This window comes from Ambystoma mexicanum, chromosome 1p (assembly GCF_040938575.1).
Source record: "Ambystoma mexicanum isolate Mex_15411 chromosome 1p, UKY_AmexF1_1, whole genome shotgun sequence".
Lineage (NCBI taxonomy): Eukaryota > Metazoa > Chordata > Amphibia > Caudata > Ambystomatidae > Ambystoma > Ambystoma mexicanum.
The window spans coordinates 782,038,292-782,056,163 of NC_090921.1; the positions used below are offsets into that span (position 1 = coordinate 782,038,292).

General features: G+C 42.8%; 1 protein-coding gene across 3 annotated transcripts in view; it reads left to right on the forward strand.

Moving 5' to 3' along the window:
* SLC39A1 (solute carrier family 39 member 1) overlaps positions 1-17,872 on the forward strand; it is a 191,780-nt gene that overhangs the window by 51,289 nt on the left and 122,619 nt on the right. For 2 of the 3 annotated variants that reach the window (XM_069651484.1, XM_069651478.1), the window contains exon 2: positions 2,808-2,894. The exons of the other annotated variant lie outside the window; for it this stretch is intronic. The gene's annotated coding sequence lies outside the window, so the exon portion shown is untranslated. The remainder of the gene's footprint in view (positions 1-2,807; positions 2,895-17,872) is intronic. 3 annotated transcript variants of the gene reach the window in all.

Below are 17,872 nucleotides of genomic sequence, written 5' to 3' on the forward strand. Positions count from 1 at the left end.
ACAGCAAGGTATTATAAAGTGTTTCGCCCCCAACTGATAGCCCCACTAACAGCCCTCTTTAATTCCTTTGGAGTAACGGGATCCATTACCCCATCAATGCAGGAATCTATCACCGTCCTCTTACTTAAACCAGGCAAGGACCCTAGGGACAATAGCTCGTATAGGCCTATTTCCCTAGTAAATATAGACGCTAACATCTATTCGAAAATACCAGCGAACTGCCTAGCGAGCACCTTGGCCGACCATATAATTCCGGACCAGACAGGCTTCATAATGCATAGGTCGACTGGGGATAATATCTGTAGAGCCTTGAACCTAGTAGATGTCGCAACGCAAGATTCGCAGAAGCTGGCAATGCTGGCTTTGGACGCGACCAAAGCTTTTGATAAAGTACAAGGCATAAAATAAGCAGTATTGCATCGCAATTTGCGATACGATACCGCTGGTTTGCGTTTTAATTTTGGAATCGTATCACAGTTTCTGCGGTATGATTTATGGCACCAAGCGCAGAGCTTAAAAGGCACAGATTACTGTGCCTTTTTTATTTAAGCTCTGCACTCGGTGCACTGACAGTGTGCAGGGAGAAGCTCTGGGGCTGGGCTAAATACATTGTATCAATGTATGAGCCGATCCCTGGGGGCGGCGTCGAAGTCACGCGGAGAAGACTTCAGCAGGAGCACCCCAGCTCTACTCACAGACCCGGCTTCCATCTGAGGTAAGGAGTCATGCTGGGGTGCTTAGGGGAGGGCGGAGGAGGGCGAGCCCCTTGTCTGCAGGGCTGGGTGTTAGCAAGTGGCCACGGCTAGGAAGAAATATTTCACCTGCCCATTCAGGTGGGAGAAATATTAATTCCAGCCACTTGCTAGTACCCAGCCCCACAGTAAAATGGCATGCTGGCAGATCAACTTTCAAATATTCTTTCCTTCTCGTGATTCGCGCAAAGAAAGGACTATTTGAAATGCCCTCTGCAAGCAGGCTATGTTATTACTGCAGGCCTGGGTGCTTAGAAAGTGGCGGTAAATAATATTTCTCCCGCCCATATGGGGGGAGAAATATTATTTACTGCTACTTTCCAAGCACCCATGCCTGCAGTAATAACGTAGCCTGCTTGCAGAGGGCATTTTACATTTTCTTCAGTCTCGTGATAAAGGTGCGACAAGCGATTTAATCACAAGACTGAAAGACAATTAACAATGCCCTCTGCAAGCAAGCTATTATTACTGGAGCCCTGGCTGCTTAGAAAGTGGAACTATACAATATCTCACCCGCCCAAATGGGGGGAGAAATATTATTTACTGCCACTTTCTAGGCACCCAGGCCTGCACTAATAACATAGCCTGCTACAGAAGGCACTTTGCATTTTTTCATTCTAGTGCTTAAATGTGCCACGAGCGCTTTAATCACGAGACTGAAAGAATATTTAAAATGCCCTCTGCAAGCAGGCTATGTTGTTGGCCTACGGGTGACCAGACGTCCCGGTTTTGCCGGGACTGTCCCCCTTTCTCAAGATTATGTTCCCATTGGAAACTTCAGTGGTCTCTGTTTTTTGTAGTAGGTCTTTATAGCTTGCAGGCAGGAATGCACAATCTTGCACAGAAGAAATGCTTTATTTTACAAATTAAGAGAGTGCTCGTTTGTATTACATTTATTATAATATGTGTTTCTTTGAACAGCAACACTTGAACCCCCTTCTCCTCCAAAAGCTACTGAAGTATAGTACCTTGACAGCCACTTTCAAGAGTTAGTCCTACTTTTATGGTAGTTGCCATGTCCCAGTTTTTTACTTTTTAAATTTGGTCACCCTATGGTGGCCTGATGGGCATTACAAAGACGGTCCATTACGAATCAGGGTGCACTGGAACCCTGGCTTTCAGTCTTGTGATTAAATGCTTGTGGCACCTTAATCACGAGACTGAAGGATTATGTAAAGGTTCTCTGCAGCACCATGCTGTTATTAGTGTGGGGCCTGGGTGCTTAGAAAGTGGTGGAAATAATTGCCACTTTCTAAGCACCCAGGCCCTGCACTAATAACAGCATAGTTCTGCAGAGGGCCTTTACATAATCCTTCAGTCTCGTGATTAAGGTGCCACAAGCATTTAATCACGAGACTGAAAGCCAGGGTTGACACCTGATCCATTTTGGAACATCTTCGTATGTCGGATAACTGCAGTTTTAAAGCACACTGCTATCCATCTAGATAATCTAAGACTGTGACATGCCAACATTCTGGGACCAGTTTCAAAAATAGTAAGTAGCATATGATGACATCACAGTAGATGTCACATCAATTTTACCCAATGAAATGACAAAAATTATCTGGGCGGTTAACAGCCGCAGATTATCACTAAACGGCCAGGTAGCAGGAAGTTGAAACAATAATACCCACTGAAAATTTATAAATCCTATATAAAGCCTATGTCAGCAAGTACCTGCTGTGGAGGAACCCATGTGAAAAGGCAACGAGGTGATAACACTTCTGTATACCCCAAGGGAAGTGACGGCCGGAAGGGCTCCCGCAAATGCAGCTAAGGCATGAAGCCCCAGAGCAAAAATATATATAAATTGCAGTGTTATACAATAACACAGCAAACTGGCAACATGGGGAAGTTGCTGTGGACATCCGTGAGGCTCATGGCCCTTATCAAATGAAAAGGCTGAAAGGCCTGAATGCTGTCCCTGATTGCAGGGCTTGTTGTTGGCAAGTGGCTGGCAGTAATATTTCTCCTACCCGTTCCGGTGGGACAAATATTTCCAGCCACTTAAGCACATTGCTGTGGGTAATCAGTTGCTTTTTGTCTGTTTTGTAGACATTGCAATGTGTCTGTAGAGGACGATAACAGGAAAGAGTGAACCTTCACACTGACTTTGACAACAAACGAAGAGTCACCAGAGAGGTAAGAAAAGCATAGCCCATCTTTTTATACTAAAAAAACATATTTTGTGTTGGTGCCATAGGCAGCGCTTTACAAGAATGGAACAATATTTAAAAGGCCTTTTGTAAGCAGGTTGTGTTATGGGGCTATCACTTGTAGTCTTATATTCAGGGTGGTGCAAATACTCCCCCAAAAGGTGGTTGCTTCGAGTGATTTGTGTTCTTTGCAAATACACAACCATTGTGTGGTTCTTGAAACACAAAACAAATGTGTACTAATTAGAGCTTGGAAGGAATGTGGTAAGTTGCTGGCAAATTCTCGCTTCACTGCTTAACCAAACCGTGTGATCCTGGGCAAATCATTTGATCCAACCCAGCCACACCAGCGTGCTGACAAGAACAGAAATGTGCATTATTTATCCTTAGGCAGTGTTGGTGGCCTTATGAGCATTACATTGCACAATTTGCTGCTGCAGTGAACCTTTACATTTTACACTCATTGCACGGATGTATTACTTCAGAGGTACATAGAAATGCTGTATTCTTGCTAATTGTATGTCTTGGGGTAAAACTAACTTCTGGTGACATTTAAAATAGGAGTACAAAATTGCTAATGAAAAATATTTTAATTAGCAAATTCTGCTAATCAATTTTTGAAAACTAATTTATGCCTTGAAGTACATTGGGCCTTCCTGCGACTCGCCCTAAAAGCCTTCCGTTTTGGCCCAAACTTTACAAAATTTGTCCTAGCAAGCTCAGTCCCCAAAGAGACTCCTCAGTCAACGGCAACCTGTCGGACCCAATCCCCTTCACCTGTGGAATCCTTTGCCCAACGGGTTTGGCTAGACCCGAACATTAAAGGCCTTGACATTGGCGCCTCCCAGGATACGATTGCACTCTACGCTGACGATGTGATGTTGTCCATCACTGATATCAGTTCCTCGCTAACGCCAGCCATTACGGAGATTCGCAGATTTGGGAAGGTAGCAGGCTTTAGGAAGTCAGTTGCCCTAGGGATAGGCCTAGAGCCTTGGGAGCGGGAGTCCCTAGAAACTCTGTGTCCGATCCAGTGGAGTGAGAAAGCTATTCCCTATCTGGGGGTCCAGATCCCTGCTCGCCCTGGGGTGTATACCGGGCGAATTCACCCCCCCCCCCCACCCTTTAAAGAGCTTGAGAGTGATCTCGACCGATGGCTTTCGCAAGAGATCTCACTCATTGGGCGTATCACCACCTGCAAAATGAACTTCCTTCCACGGTTCTTATACGCCTGTTTCTCCTTGCCCACCACGATTCCATTGCCCCCCCCCAACCTCCTCAGACGCTTACAGAGGAAAATGTTCCGGTTTATTTGGAGAGGCAGGAAGGCAAGGATTCCCCAGAAAGCTATGATGGGCAGCGCCAGGTTGGGAGGGCTGGGGTCCCGGGCCTGCGTAAATCTCAGGTAGCAGCACAGCTGGCACATATACGAGCATGGGTTGTGACCTCTGGGTGCCCGAAATGGGTAGAGGCGGAGCAATCCCGTTTGCTGCTCCCCCTGTGCTTTCTTCGGCATATTCCGCCTCCTCTGCGCCAGACTTGGCTTGGTGGATATTTGGTCATGGACGCACTCTTCATCCTTTTGCATAACTAATCGGGAATGCACCCATTAGCTGCTGCTGCAATGGTTCTCCCCTCCACTACGCCTGCATCACTTTAACCTGGCCCTGGATCCCTAATGCTGGTACCTAAGTGGACAGCCTGGGTCATACGTCCGTATGTGGTGGTCATGTAATTTGTAAAAGATTTGTGGGCACAATGTGTTGCTACGATAAAAGACATCACCCAGGTGGCGATCCCCCATGGAACCGGAAGCCATTCTACTAGGGGTCCCAATACCGGGGGTCTACCCAAGATCCGGCAAAACAGCCAAACTTTTCACACAATTTCTATCGGGCAGGAAATGTGCTGTTGCTCGCGCCTGGAAGACTGCCGAAGGCCCCTCAATGGCTTTTTGGTGGATCAAAATTTGGGACATACTGATCGCACAAAGTCACAGCAGCCAAAGCAGGCCTTCTACATCGCTTCACAAACATATGGGCTCCATTCCTAGACTACGACCAAAACTTTCCAGCAATGACCCACAAAACTCCACTGGCTAAAAGGGCCCTTCACTTGGGCGGTGAGCGGCTTGCAGTTATGCCCGCCCTGCCGGTCCAAGAGGAAAGCTGAGCCAGAGGCGGGGTGAGGGTGTTTTGGGGGGGAGGGGACACGGCTCTGGTATGCTCGAACTTTGCTTGCTCAGTCCCAGGTTATTGTATGTCTTTTGAGATGCTTGTATTGTTTCATCTGTGCGCCGGTTTAAAATAAACATGTTAAAAAAAAAAATGGATCATAGAGCTTTTGTTTTAAACATAGCTAATATGTGGTTGTCTGCTAATGAAGACGTGAATCAACCTACTTGGTTGACTGTTGAGTTCTTGTTTTACTGTTTGACATCAAGGACATCATTTATCTTTTCAATGGATCCAAGATGGGCTTTTCCAAAACAATCTGTCTCAATAATTCTTATTTGAAGGATTTCCTTTTTCATCAAATCAATAAGCCTGCTAAGGCCTCCTCTCCCTTTTATATGGTCTAAGCTTGGATTTGTAATTGGAGTTACATTTATTGATCAAATAATTGCGGGAGGTGATCTCCTTTCTGCTGAAGAATTTAAAACCACATTTTCATTTCATTACCAACATTCCTTCTCAGTCAATATTTTAATTAATGCATGTTTGGACGCTATGAGCAGAAACAATTCCCAGCAATTAGTTGGAGACCCATTTAGATTCTGCATTATGGAATCTCTTGATTCCATCAGAGCTTCCAACTTTTACAAAGTTCTTATGCAGAAAGATCTCCCAAGAATATTTGGTCATCTGAATTGTAATTGGTAAAATAACCGTGGAACACACTTTAGGAATGAAATTTGGTCTATGATTTGGTTTAAGATTAAGGTGGTATCTGCCTGTGCAAACCTAACTCAAAGCGCCTATTACTTCACGCCTAGAGCCTTCATCACTCCTAAGAAACTCTTATATCCAAGTAGTCCGATGATGATTTATGTTGGTCCTGTCACTAAGCCAATGCTCTTTGGTAAGTGCCTTTTGGAACCAGACCTGGAGTTTCCTTGAACACATTTTAAAATCTCTATTCTTTTAAACTTAACGAATATCCTGCTTGGTAGCTTAGCATTCAATAAAGGTAAAATTAGATAATTTTTTATCATGTTTGACCTTTTCTATACTCCTTGCAATATGATTAATTATATCTAATTGAAAATATTTTACTGAAATCTCCATTAAAGGTTGGTGAAATAATATTTGTGATGTTCATAGATTGGAGAAATGCATTGGCAACTCACCCTTTCTTTCTCTCAAACATGACAAGGAATGGCATCATTTTGTTAATTAAATGATACAAGTGCTTAATCCAGTCGGGTCATTTATGGATGGCATTATTTACAGTTACTATTGATTTTGTGACTAACCTGATGTATTTCATGCAAACACTTTTTTTTCTTTCTTCTCTCCATTCCTTTTATCTGATCAAATCCTGGTTGCTTACATATATGTACAACTGATAAAATGTGTTTTACAGGTTTTGAAATGTTATATTACATAATAGACATCTCATGCATATTCAGATTATAGATTTGTATTCTGGTGTTGAACAAAATAAAAATGTTCAAACTGAAAGAAAATATCCCAGAAATATACCAGTTCAGAGCATTGCTTGTAGCCAAGATGGAGGCTGTAAAGTTGTGGAAATTCATGTGTAAACTGACCATAGAAATGTAGACTTCTAGCATGGTATTACTTTCCAAATATGAGAGTGCTCTACTTAAAGCTCTGCTCTGATTCCTCGACTACCCTGGCTCCTCGCCCTCCCTGTGCTTCCTCTCACTCTTCTTGTCTTGCTTCATTTACGTGGAATGCTCCCCCACCCTCCCCCCCCTTAATCTGTGTATGGCCACTTATGTATTGTCCCCGGTGACGATCCCATTTACTCCCCTCCACAACCTGGTCAGAATGTCCCTCAAACTCACCCCATTGTAAGAATCTCACTGCTTCCCATCAGATCTGATTTCGTATCTATTGTATGTCCTTTTGTGATCAAAAGAGCATTGTTCATCCTGTATATAAATATTTAAAAAAAAGAAAAATAGAGGCCAGTTGTGTGGGTCTAATGATGTCCCAGAACCATTCATTGATCTTTAAGGATGACGTGTGTTATTTTCTAGCTTCTTGTGGCATGTGTTCTTACCCCCACCCTTCTGTCTCTGACAATATCTTAGAAATATTCCCAAAATATTAGTATGGGTAATTGATGATATTGCAAGGTTGGAGTTTAGCTGCTCCTTTTCCCTATTGATGTACTGATGCTCACTATTGTAGTTGTTTTTGTTAAATTATCAACCCAAAAAATAGACATTGCACAAGCCCGGAGTACAGTTTTACAATGGCTGGATTTCCAGGGTACTGTACTCTGAACACTTTATAAACCAGCATTGGCAATGCCAATAGTTTTGGCCTTTGTAGTTGTTTACTAGCTGATATATCCGGCGTTACTCAGGCTTTAACTGTCTCATAGGTACAGGTCACTGCCAAATTTGGTGCAGATTTGTGAAACGGTGTGGAATTGTATAGGGAACATGCACAAAGCCACAAACCCACACTTTCACTGTTGCTGAAATATGGGGAAAGGGGTGGGTGGGGTGTCCAAATGTCATGTAGCCAGTAATATCCGGAGGGTCCTAACAGGTGACTGTGCAAAATTTGGTGCAGATTGGTGAACCGGTGTGGAATTGTATAGGGAACATACGCGAATCCACAAACCCACATATTTTCACTTGTATGTTAAAAGTTGAACAGCAAACAAGCTCTGTAATGGCGAGTAGCACTCCCGTGACACATCTTCCAAAAATTGAAAGGCCAAAAACACTCCAAAGGTTTCATGTAATGTACCAAACTTTATCTTAAAAAATCAGCATTTAAAAGAGTACATCCTCCCAGTGTAATTCATGCCAACAGAGTGCCGGCAGTCTTGTGCATTTCGCCAATGTCGTGTGGCTTGATCACAGTAACTCCACCTTTCCCAAAACGTGATTTTAAAACACCCACAAAGTCAAAACTAACAAGGTGACTTCCACTTTTACCAGACCAGTACGGCCATTTTGACTTGGGCTGGCCGATTCTGTAAAGAACACGATCATTGTATATGCAAATGTATCCTGAGCTCATGTAAAATTAGTTGCATATATAAAGTGCATAGTGCGTATTACCTAGTATGTATTGCATTAGGACCCAAGTCATATAGGACGAGCATTTTGTTTGATCTTTTTGATATTCGATGGCAAATAGTAATGCCTGGTGTATTCAAAATATGTTTCTTATCAGGCAGAATACAGAAAGTTTAGGTCCTTCACACGTGTTTTCAAATACATAAAGTGCGTGGTGCATAGTAATATAGGGTTTGCATTTTTTGACATTTGGTGGTGAATGATGGTGCATGATGCATTCCAGCTAAATTACTATTCAAATGGAGTACCTTACATTTGGATCCTTAATACAACATATTTACAAGCAAATAAATAAAGAGCATAGTGCAAATGCATATTTGTATTTCAGCTTATTGAGCAAGTAAAGTGCATGGTGCCAAGTGCACAGTGCAAATTACATTTAGGCTTGTTATTAATACAGTACTCCAATTAGATTTTGATGCAATGGTGCATAGTGCATTCAAGCTGCATTGCTAACCAGGTGGAGTGGAGACGAGTATAGATCCTTCATATAATGTCTTTTCTAACATTTAAAATGCATAATGCCTAGTTATACAGAATCTGCATTTTATGACATTCGTTCACAATCGATGATCCATAATGCATTTAAGCTACACTCTTGACCAGAGGGAGTACAAAACATTTAAGTCCTTCCTACGACATCTTTTGAAGCAAGTAAAGTGCATAGTACATAATGGATAGTACAATTACACTTATTATTGATACACTGCTGCATTAATCTCCCTTTAATTACAGCATAGTGCATTACAACTTGTTGTTAAAGGGTTATGGTCTGCAATGTATCTGAGTGATACTGAAATTGAATTTCCAAAAACATTACCCCTCTGTCTACTGTCTATAATACCATTGCTGTTATACCCATGTCCCCCACATACGTTTGCAACAAGGCACCTATTATTCTATTTGGCTTAGTGAAAATACAATGGTATAACAATGCTATCCTCTTCCCCATCAGGGGCAGGTAAAGGTCAAGAATATAAAGCAAGCAGAAGAAAAGAGAGAAAACGTAAACAATTTCAAAATTTAAACCCACAGAGCTAAAAGAAACAGAAACACAGGGGTGAGGGCAATGAAGATGCAAAAAATGTTAAGAGATAAAGAGTCCAAGACTAATCTTTTTGACATTTACAGACATTAGCCAGGCAAGTTTGCCAACCAATGAGCCAGACCCTGTATAGACATGACTATTTCCTTTTTCTTATGTATCATGAGTCTGTATTGGACACTAGGGTGATTATGGATGTCTCATTATCCTCTCCACCTGATCATTTGCAGTATAATACACTTTTAAAGAGATTCTTTCATTCTTACAGAGGAGGAGTATGTTTTTGTTTCTACTTGTTCAACCCCTAAGGACGTATCAAGTTCAAGTATCAAGTGTGTGTGTGTGTGTGTGTGTCAGTCAGTGTCAGACAGAAACCCAGTGTGACTTTTCGCAAAGCTCAGACATCGAAAAATATACTGCCACCGAGCACTGTAATAACCGAGGTTTCTTCATCGAGCTGGTTTCCTAACAAACATGTTTAAAAAAATGTGGCAAATATGTCTCGAGAAATTCCCCGATCAGTGCCAATGGGCAAGAATGGAAGTATAAGCACAAAATAACCTGTTTTACAAAGTTTGTGGTTTATGCAATAACATGCAACTGTGGGTTACACTATATAGGATCTACTATTGGCCCGCTAAAACTGTGTATCTTACAACATTACAGAGCCATAAAAAATGGAGCTCAGACATACCCTCTAGCGCTACACTTTGGTGAGAAACACAATAAAAATACATCAGAGATGAGTTTTGTAGGTTTGGCACGTATACCACAACACAATAGGTTGGGCAATAGGCAACTCAAATTGCGCCAACTAGAAGCCAAGCTAATCTGTAGGTTTGATACCTTAATTCCTAAGGTGGTAGAAGCGATTTACATCAGTGAATGTTCCATACTTCAGTGCAATGCCTGTTATCTGTGTTACACTTTCCTTCTGCACACCACTTATTCTAGACAGTAACCTCATAATGTATTCAGGTTGGTTTCTGATGTGGACAGAACACATGGACAGTGTTTTTTTTTAAATTGATTTTAAGCTGGGTCAACATGTAGTGATCTGATGTTTCTTCTTTTCAGTCATGTTTCTATGAATTTATATACATATGTATGACTTTGCACTTTTAGAATTAATCAAATGCACATGTCACTTTATATGACAGGCGGAATGCTCATCTATTCTAAAGATGGTATAATTGATCACTCAGTGAAATACTACCCAATATCAGTATGCCGGTTGCATAGTGTTGGGAGATGGGGAGAAAGTGGGCAGAGATATACGAGGTATCACTAGAGGGAGAGAATCCTGTACGCTATGTCTTTTAAGTCAATATGCTCACAGACGACTGGGTATTCTTAGAGACAGAACTCTGCTCACTATTTCTGTCGAATCTCAGTGCTCTGAGTAGCATAAATAACCTTTTTAGATAAAGTCATCAATTTGGACACTTGTCCGTATAACTTCAAATCATGCTGCTTTAATCTTGCACTAGCACTTTAGTAATACACTGAGGTATTATCTATCCATAGTACTGTACTACTCCATATGGGATGAAAGGCGGCTGTATTTCTGTCTGCATTCGCTTCAATCCCCAATATATGCACTTGCATATTCCTGCCGTGTTACGGACTAGTAGGTCCAACATGCATTGCCCCCTACCCGTCTTTGAGTGAGTACACTTGCCGCATAGATAAAGATTCCCTTCCTTTCATGCATTGTGTGGGCTGGCATCACTGATATTGGGCTGTAGACGCTGTATTAGTTTTTCTATACTCGCCCCTTCATGCGGATTGTTTGCCACACCGCGGAGAATTTTTCTCACGCGGTGAGGCAACACATATTGCAATTGCGCACTGGCGCGAGATCTCGTCATTAAGTTGATATACATTTTCTCTCGCTCAGGCATGGCATGTTTGACTCCCCCCTGTTTCTGCTATCTACACACGCTAGTTCAATTTCAAATAATTTATCAGTATTTTATCTTCATATATTTACACCTACGGTCTATTAGACCTCAGTCACTCCACGATGGCAGATTTTCCGTCAAGCAGAACCATAGAGTTCTTTTTTTAGTAAAATTTGAATTGTGCATCATGTGACGCGTGAGTAACAGTTGGGAGGAGCACATGACATGGCCTATGAGTTAATATAAACACGAGAACACACCAGTTGGGAACAACTACAAGCCTGAGGAAGCTCGCGAGTCGAGCGGAACGCGTGGCGTTTTTCCACCCGTTGGGGTGAGTGGTGCCTTATGCCTGGTCTGACCAGGTATTGCTATGTATGCTTTTTATGATGTTTTACACAACTTTTGATAAAATAAAGGAAAATAATTTTTTACTTCGTAAATGGTCGTGAGTGCTTGGGCAAGTTTTGGCTAAAGTTAGAGGTGTTGTTCATCTGCCTACCTGCCCCTTTTTCCTGACACCATTTTGCAATTTTTAGAGCCAGCCCGCTCTAGCCCAACAGCACCAGCTCAATAATGAGGCAGAGGGTCTCCTCCATGGAATTCGGAGAAATGTTTAGCCATGGGATATGCACCGTCCTTGTTTTTTATTGCTCTTACATGTTGCAAGATGCACATTTTCTTGTTTACACTTGCTTCCCATGTACCATTTCAAACAAGGGCATGAAAGAAAATATATTACGTATTTGGACTTACATGTGATATTTATTTATTTTTTTCCTTTTAATGTGCACTGGTTGACCTAGGATTGTGTGAATGTACGTATTACAGTTCCGGCATGTTTACAAATTTACATCGCATGCATCTGAAGAAACCTTCTCCACTTTTTTTACAGCCAATCGCTATTTTCCCCCATATTGTCGAGTTTCATGAAGCTGTTAACTAATGTATCCTTGATTGAAATGCTTTTTCGGAAGGTCATGTCTGGACGTTCCTTCAAAGTTGTACCTAGATCTTTGTCTGTTTTTAACACTTTCCTATACTTAATCACAATCCGTCTTATTGTTGTGCATGGCTTCCAAATGTCAGGATTAATCTGACATTTTCCTTCATTTCACCAACTGCGTCTGATGTTTGTTTGGTTAGCAGCTTCTGTCTATCCAGAGCCCATATTTTCAAATAGGATGTTGCAAAAATCCCAGTGCTGTAATTTTGCTGGCTGAGTCGAAGTCAGTAATGTTAGTGCAGTTTCTGTGTATCCTAATAAATTCCCCATATGGAATGCTCCATATGAGATTTTTTGGATGTCCACTTATGGCATGTAATGGAACATTAGCACCAGTTAATTTTCTGTGCAGTTCACAAACAACTGTTTGAGCTATTTTTTTAACATTGACATCCAGGAATACTAAAGAATGTGAACTATGATGATCTTTAAATTTCAAATTGCAGTTTTTGATATTCAGATGTTTCACAAACTGAAGCCAATTCTTTTCACTTCCATTCCAAATGATGAAGAGGTCATCAATATAGCGTAACCACAGTACGATGTTCTCTGTGTATGCCTCATTTTCCTCTTCGTAAACAATTTTTCCCAGTATCCCATTTTTAGATTTGCGTATGACGGTGCAAATGTAGTGCCCATGGCAGTCTCCTGTGTTTGCCGGAAAAACTAATTTATTAAACAGAAAAGTATTGTTCTTTAGCCATAGATCTATCCTGTCTAAGATCATGTTGGTATGCTGTAAAAAATTCAAAGATCTAGTGTTCAGTAAGAACTTGCATGCCTACATTCCGGATGTGTGTTGAATTGAAGTATATAATGATACGACATCCATGGTTGCCAGTATGTATGTCGGCTCCCATGGGAGATCTATTTTTAACAGAAAATCTGTAGTGTCCTTGAGATATGATGGTACGAATGTGAACATCATTTCATCCACAAACTTTGACATATTCTCTAGAAACGACCCATTAAGCGTCCCTGGTGTTTTTGCGTGTTTTTTTTTTAATTTTAGGGAGGAAATAGATAGGTGTTGCAGAATGTTTGGTATATAGGAACTTAACCATGTCCTCATCAATGATCCCTGCTTTCTCCCATTCAGTCAGGAAAGCCCATACTTTTATTTCCAGATCTCTAATTGGATTTGTATTTAGTTTGTCATAACATTTTATGTCATTGTTTGTATGCCTCCTATGTAGTCCTGCTTGTTCTTCACGATGTTGCAGCCCTCATCGGCTGGTATATATAAAAGTCCATTTGAGCCAAGTCACACATTCCACAACGCCACCTATAGTAGCCATCGCTGGAAGTTAACTTCCAGTTCTGAGCCACAATAGCAAGTCATTGTGGGTATGCAAATTAGCCCAAATGCAAATCTTTTTCTCCAGAAAATTCTTTGTCTAAGAGGGCAGTGTTAATTTTATTACATAGCTTAATCAACCCAAGACCGACATTTGCACAACTACATACCTGATTTCACCCGTATTAGGGATCATCCGTGCAGTATAGTCCTAACAGCCTTTTTAAACCCACCATAACTTTCTTGGTATTGTGAAAACATGGCCAAATTGTCCAACCACAAGGCATAGCCAGGCACTGCCATAATGGAACAATCTGGCCATAAACTGGCAACAGCTGCAGCGGAATGGTGTGCTCAGCGCTTTGGCGTAAGGCGCTTAATAAATCAATAAATATAAATACATATCATTGCATGACCTGGCAAATAACCATCTAATAACTATACACAAGTCAAAAGTTTGTTTTTAACAGGACCTCAGTACAAGGAGCAAATATAAATCAAGTGGCTAAAAGCACACTTGGTTAAGCCTTGGTTGCCAATGCCTGTTGCAATAGCCTTGGAAAGTGCTAAGACTGTTATCCAGAGACAGTGCTGTGGTTTCTTACATTCTTTCTGCAATGCATGTGTACTGTAGTTATTTTCCCTGTAATGCAGAATTTTACGAAACTGTTCTGCCTTTCTATTTACATCGATTTGGTAATGTACACGAATGTGAATGGATATCTACTAGAGATAACGCAGTAATGGTAAAAGGGAACCAGAAGAGTGCGTACAGCTGCGGAGCTAGGATGTTGGAGGCGAGGGGCTGTGGACCATGGATCAGAGGTTAGCAGAGGCTCTGGTCACATAAGGAAGGTCACTGCAAGTTCGACACTCGGAACACACAAGGCTGTTGCTGTTTTGTTGATAATGCAGATCGCTAAAACATACCAGAGTGGCAGATTGTGAAGGGAAAAAAATTCCTGAAAAAATTCAGGCAAAACAGAAGTGAGATCAGTTTCCTTCCCCTGGAGAGCAGCTCCGGTCTGAAAAGGGGAAATGCACACAGTATGAGCTGGGCGCTGAACAGCCGGCTCAAAGTTCTGAGGTCCTACTGCGAGGTGCATTATTTGCATGAACATACTCTACTCGCAGGTGAGGCGCCCACGGGGCGACCAAGGCACTGTGCACAATGGTGAGCTCAGGGAAGCTGTTAGAGGCTCACTCTTGCACAGTGTGGAAGGGTGCAACTATTTGAACTGGGGAGATCCTGCTTTTGAGTTCATCATGAGCATTAAATAGACTGGACCACTGGAGAGGAGCCTCGAGGGACTAGGAGGAGCTCAATGTGATCTCTGAGAGGAGGGCCGGTGAGACTCACTGGGGACAAGCAGCCCAGCACCCTGCTCAGTAGGAAGCTTAATTTACCCACCTGTACGGTACGACATTGACAACAGCAGGACTCCACAGGGAACACATTGGAATCCTTACGTGTCTGGAGACCAAGAACGCTGGGGAGCACCAGGTGAGGTGGCTTGCCCAACATAAGATCAGTGGCGGAGTCAGGTTTTGGGGAGTTTGGGGGGGTGAATTGCTGCTCATGGTGGGGAGCCGCTGCTGCGCCCCGGTGTGGCACGTCTGTCGGGTCAGAGAGGGGTCGGTGTTGGGCCAGGGGGTCCCTACCATTTCCTTAATTTTGCGGGTATAACTACGAACTGTTGACAATATTCAAGGAAAAACTGGCAGGGATTTTTACCCAATATATATTTCATTTATAAAACCTTACACTTCTACAAGCCACATCTATTATCAATTAGATCCTTTTACAATTCTATAGATCTGAATCGGATCCATCCATCAGCAAGGCAAAAAAGAACAATTCGATAAACATTTGCAAGCAATATACCATACAGTGCTGGTGGTAACCAGGCCAAACATTGCAAAACCACCAACTGTAATGGAAACATTTTTAATAATTTTCCTAGATTCTCTGGCACAGTACACAAGGTTGTCTGCCTAGCACACCAGCCATGTGTCCAGACATTTGAGTTTAAAATAAAATACCCTGATAATATAAATTCCAGATTGGGAGTGGAACCAAAAATAACCTTTGTCCCAGCAACAGACACCTTGATCCTCCTTTTTTTTTTTTTTACTTTACTTTATTCTAGAACGCTCCTACATGGACTTTCTTTGTTTTTACATCTGGGCAAAAATAGGAGGTTTTGGTGGCTAGATCTAAGATTTCTGTAGCTAGGTTTTTCCATTATATGCTTTTGTAAGTAGGGCGGCATGGTCCCCATTCGACACATAAAGGTCATGACCAGTAACCTGAAGCTAATACGAGCCTCTACTGGAAGCCAGTGAACAGCCTGACTTGATTCCGTTACATGGGAGCGAGAAGAGAGTCATATGACCACTCTAACCGCTCTATTTTGGGCCACTTGGAGTCTATAAATAGTTGTTTACCAGCGCCCGCTAGAAGGCTGCAACAGATTTTAGAGCCTATTATTGCTCTCGCAATTGCTTCCGCATTCTCTTGAGATATATATGGTCTCAAATGAGCTAGTAACTTAATATAGCAACGGTGCAGCCTACATAGGCTTTCATATTCAAAGTCTGATCCAGGATCGCCCCTAAGATTTTAACTTTGGGGAGTGTGGCAATTTCCACACCTCCCAACTGGAAGCATTTATATGCTGGGTCTAATTTAGCAAGAATGCCTACCGAGCCAACCACCATGAGTTCCGTTTTGCCACGGTTGAGTGCCAGGTTGTGCTGCATCATCCAGCGCTGAATTATGGTGAATATTCTATTCAGTTCTATTTCATCCTGTCCATGATGCCCTGTAAGCGGGATGACACATTGCGTATCATTCGCATAGTTGGAGAAAAGAACCCCTTCCTGTTGAAGGTGTGCAAAGAATGGGGCCATGAAGATATTATAAATTCATGGCAAAGAACAGGCACCCTGCGGGACTCCAAAGAGCACAGAGATAGGCGGCGCCAATGCATCATCATCCTGAAACAAAGCTAAGCATTAGCAAACAACTTAAGTACAATTGTATACATCTTTCAATGTAATTGGCATTATTCCCCGAGTGCATCAGTCCAACATCTTTTGTAAACATTTCTTAGTACCAGAAAGCCAACACGTGGGCAAAAATTTGAGCTGAAAATAAATATCCCTAATATCAAATGCTTGTTGCAGAAAAATCACTCAATAAATACACACAAGCATATACATGTAATGAGGATGAAACTGTTCCTTCAAATGCACGGTGAGAATGAGATTGTGTCCCCTGCGGTGTTAGGCTATGGAAGACTAATGTGCTTGAAGATGTTTTGCTGAGACCGATTAGGTCCAAGAAACCCTGTCGCAGCCTTACTGCGTGCTTTCATTGAAGCATATGTCTGAATTACATTATCAAAGTCCACACACAATCAGTCGGGTCTCTTCAATACTTGGGAAGGCTAACAGGGTAATTCATGGAAATTCGCACAAAAGTGGCGCAGGCGGCTGGCGCACAGTGTTCCCGTGCGATAGACTGCGCCAGCCGCGTGCGATAAAATCCATTTCAGCGCACAGCGTATTCATGGATTTTAGCCTCCAAAACCAGCCGTGGTGCAGCGACCCTGCAGCAGCGCCAGTTACGACCCCAAGAACGCCCTCGTGCAAGGAAAAGGCATCAAAATGCCCAATCCAGCGCAAAGGTCTGCGCCATCCCAAAACCAGTTTACCGGACTGCCAAACAGCAAACGCCAAGCGGGGAACGTGTATTACGGGTTTTGCGGTAACTTCCACACGCGAAAGGGCCTGTGCGAGCGGGGTACGTGTATAACTGGGGTTCGCGGGAAGTTTCACACGCGATTGGCCTGGGTACGTGTATTTCAGGGGTGCGTGGGAAGTTTCACACGCGAATGGGCTGGGTACGTGTATTTCAGGGGTGTGCGGGAAGTTTCACACGCGAATGGGCTGGGTACGTGTATTTCAGGGGTGCGCGGGAAGTTTCACACGCGAATGGGCTGGGTACGTGTATTTGAGGGGTGCGCGGGAAGTTTTACACGCGAATGGGCTGGGTACGTGTATTTCAGGGGTGCGCGGGAAGTTTCACACGCGAATGGGCTGGGTACGTGTATTTCAGGGGTGCGCGGGAAGTTTCACACGCGAATGGGCTGGGTACGTGTATTTCAGGGGTGCGCGGGAAGTTTTACACCGAATGGGCTGGGTACGTGTATTTCAGGGGTGCGCGGGAAGTTTCACATGCGAATGGGCTGGGTACGTGTATTTCAGGGGTGCGCGGGAAGTTTCACACTCGAATGGGCTGGGTACGTGTATTTCAGGGGTGCGCGGGAAGTTTCACACGCGAATGGGCTGGGTACGTGTATTTCAGGGGTGCGCGGGAAGTTTCACATGCAAATAGGCTGGGTACGTGTATTTCAGGGG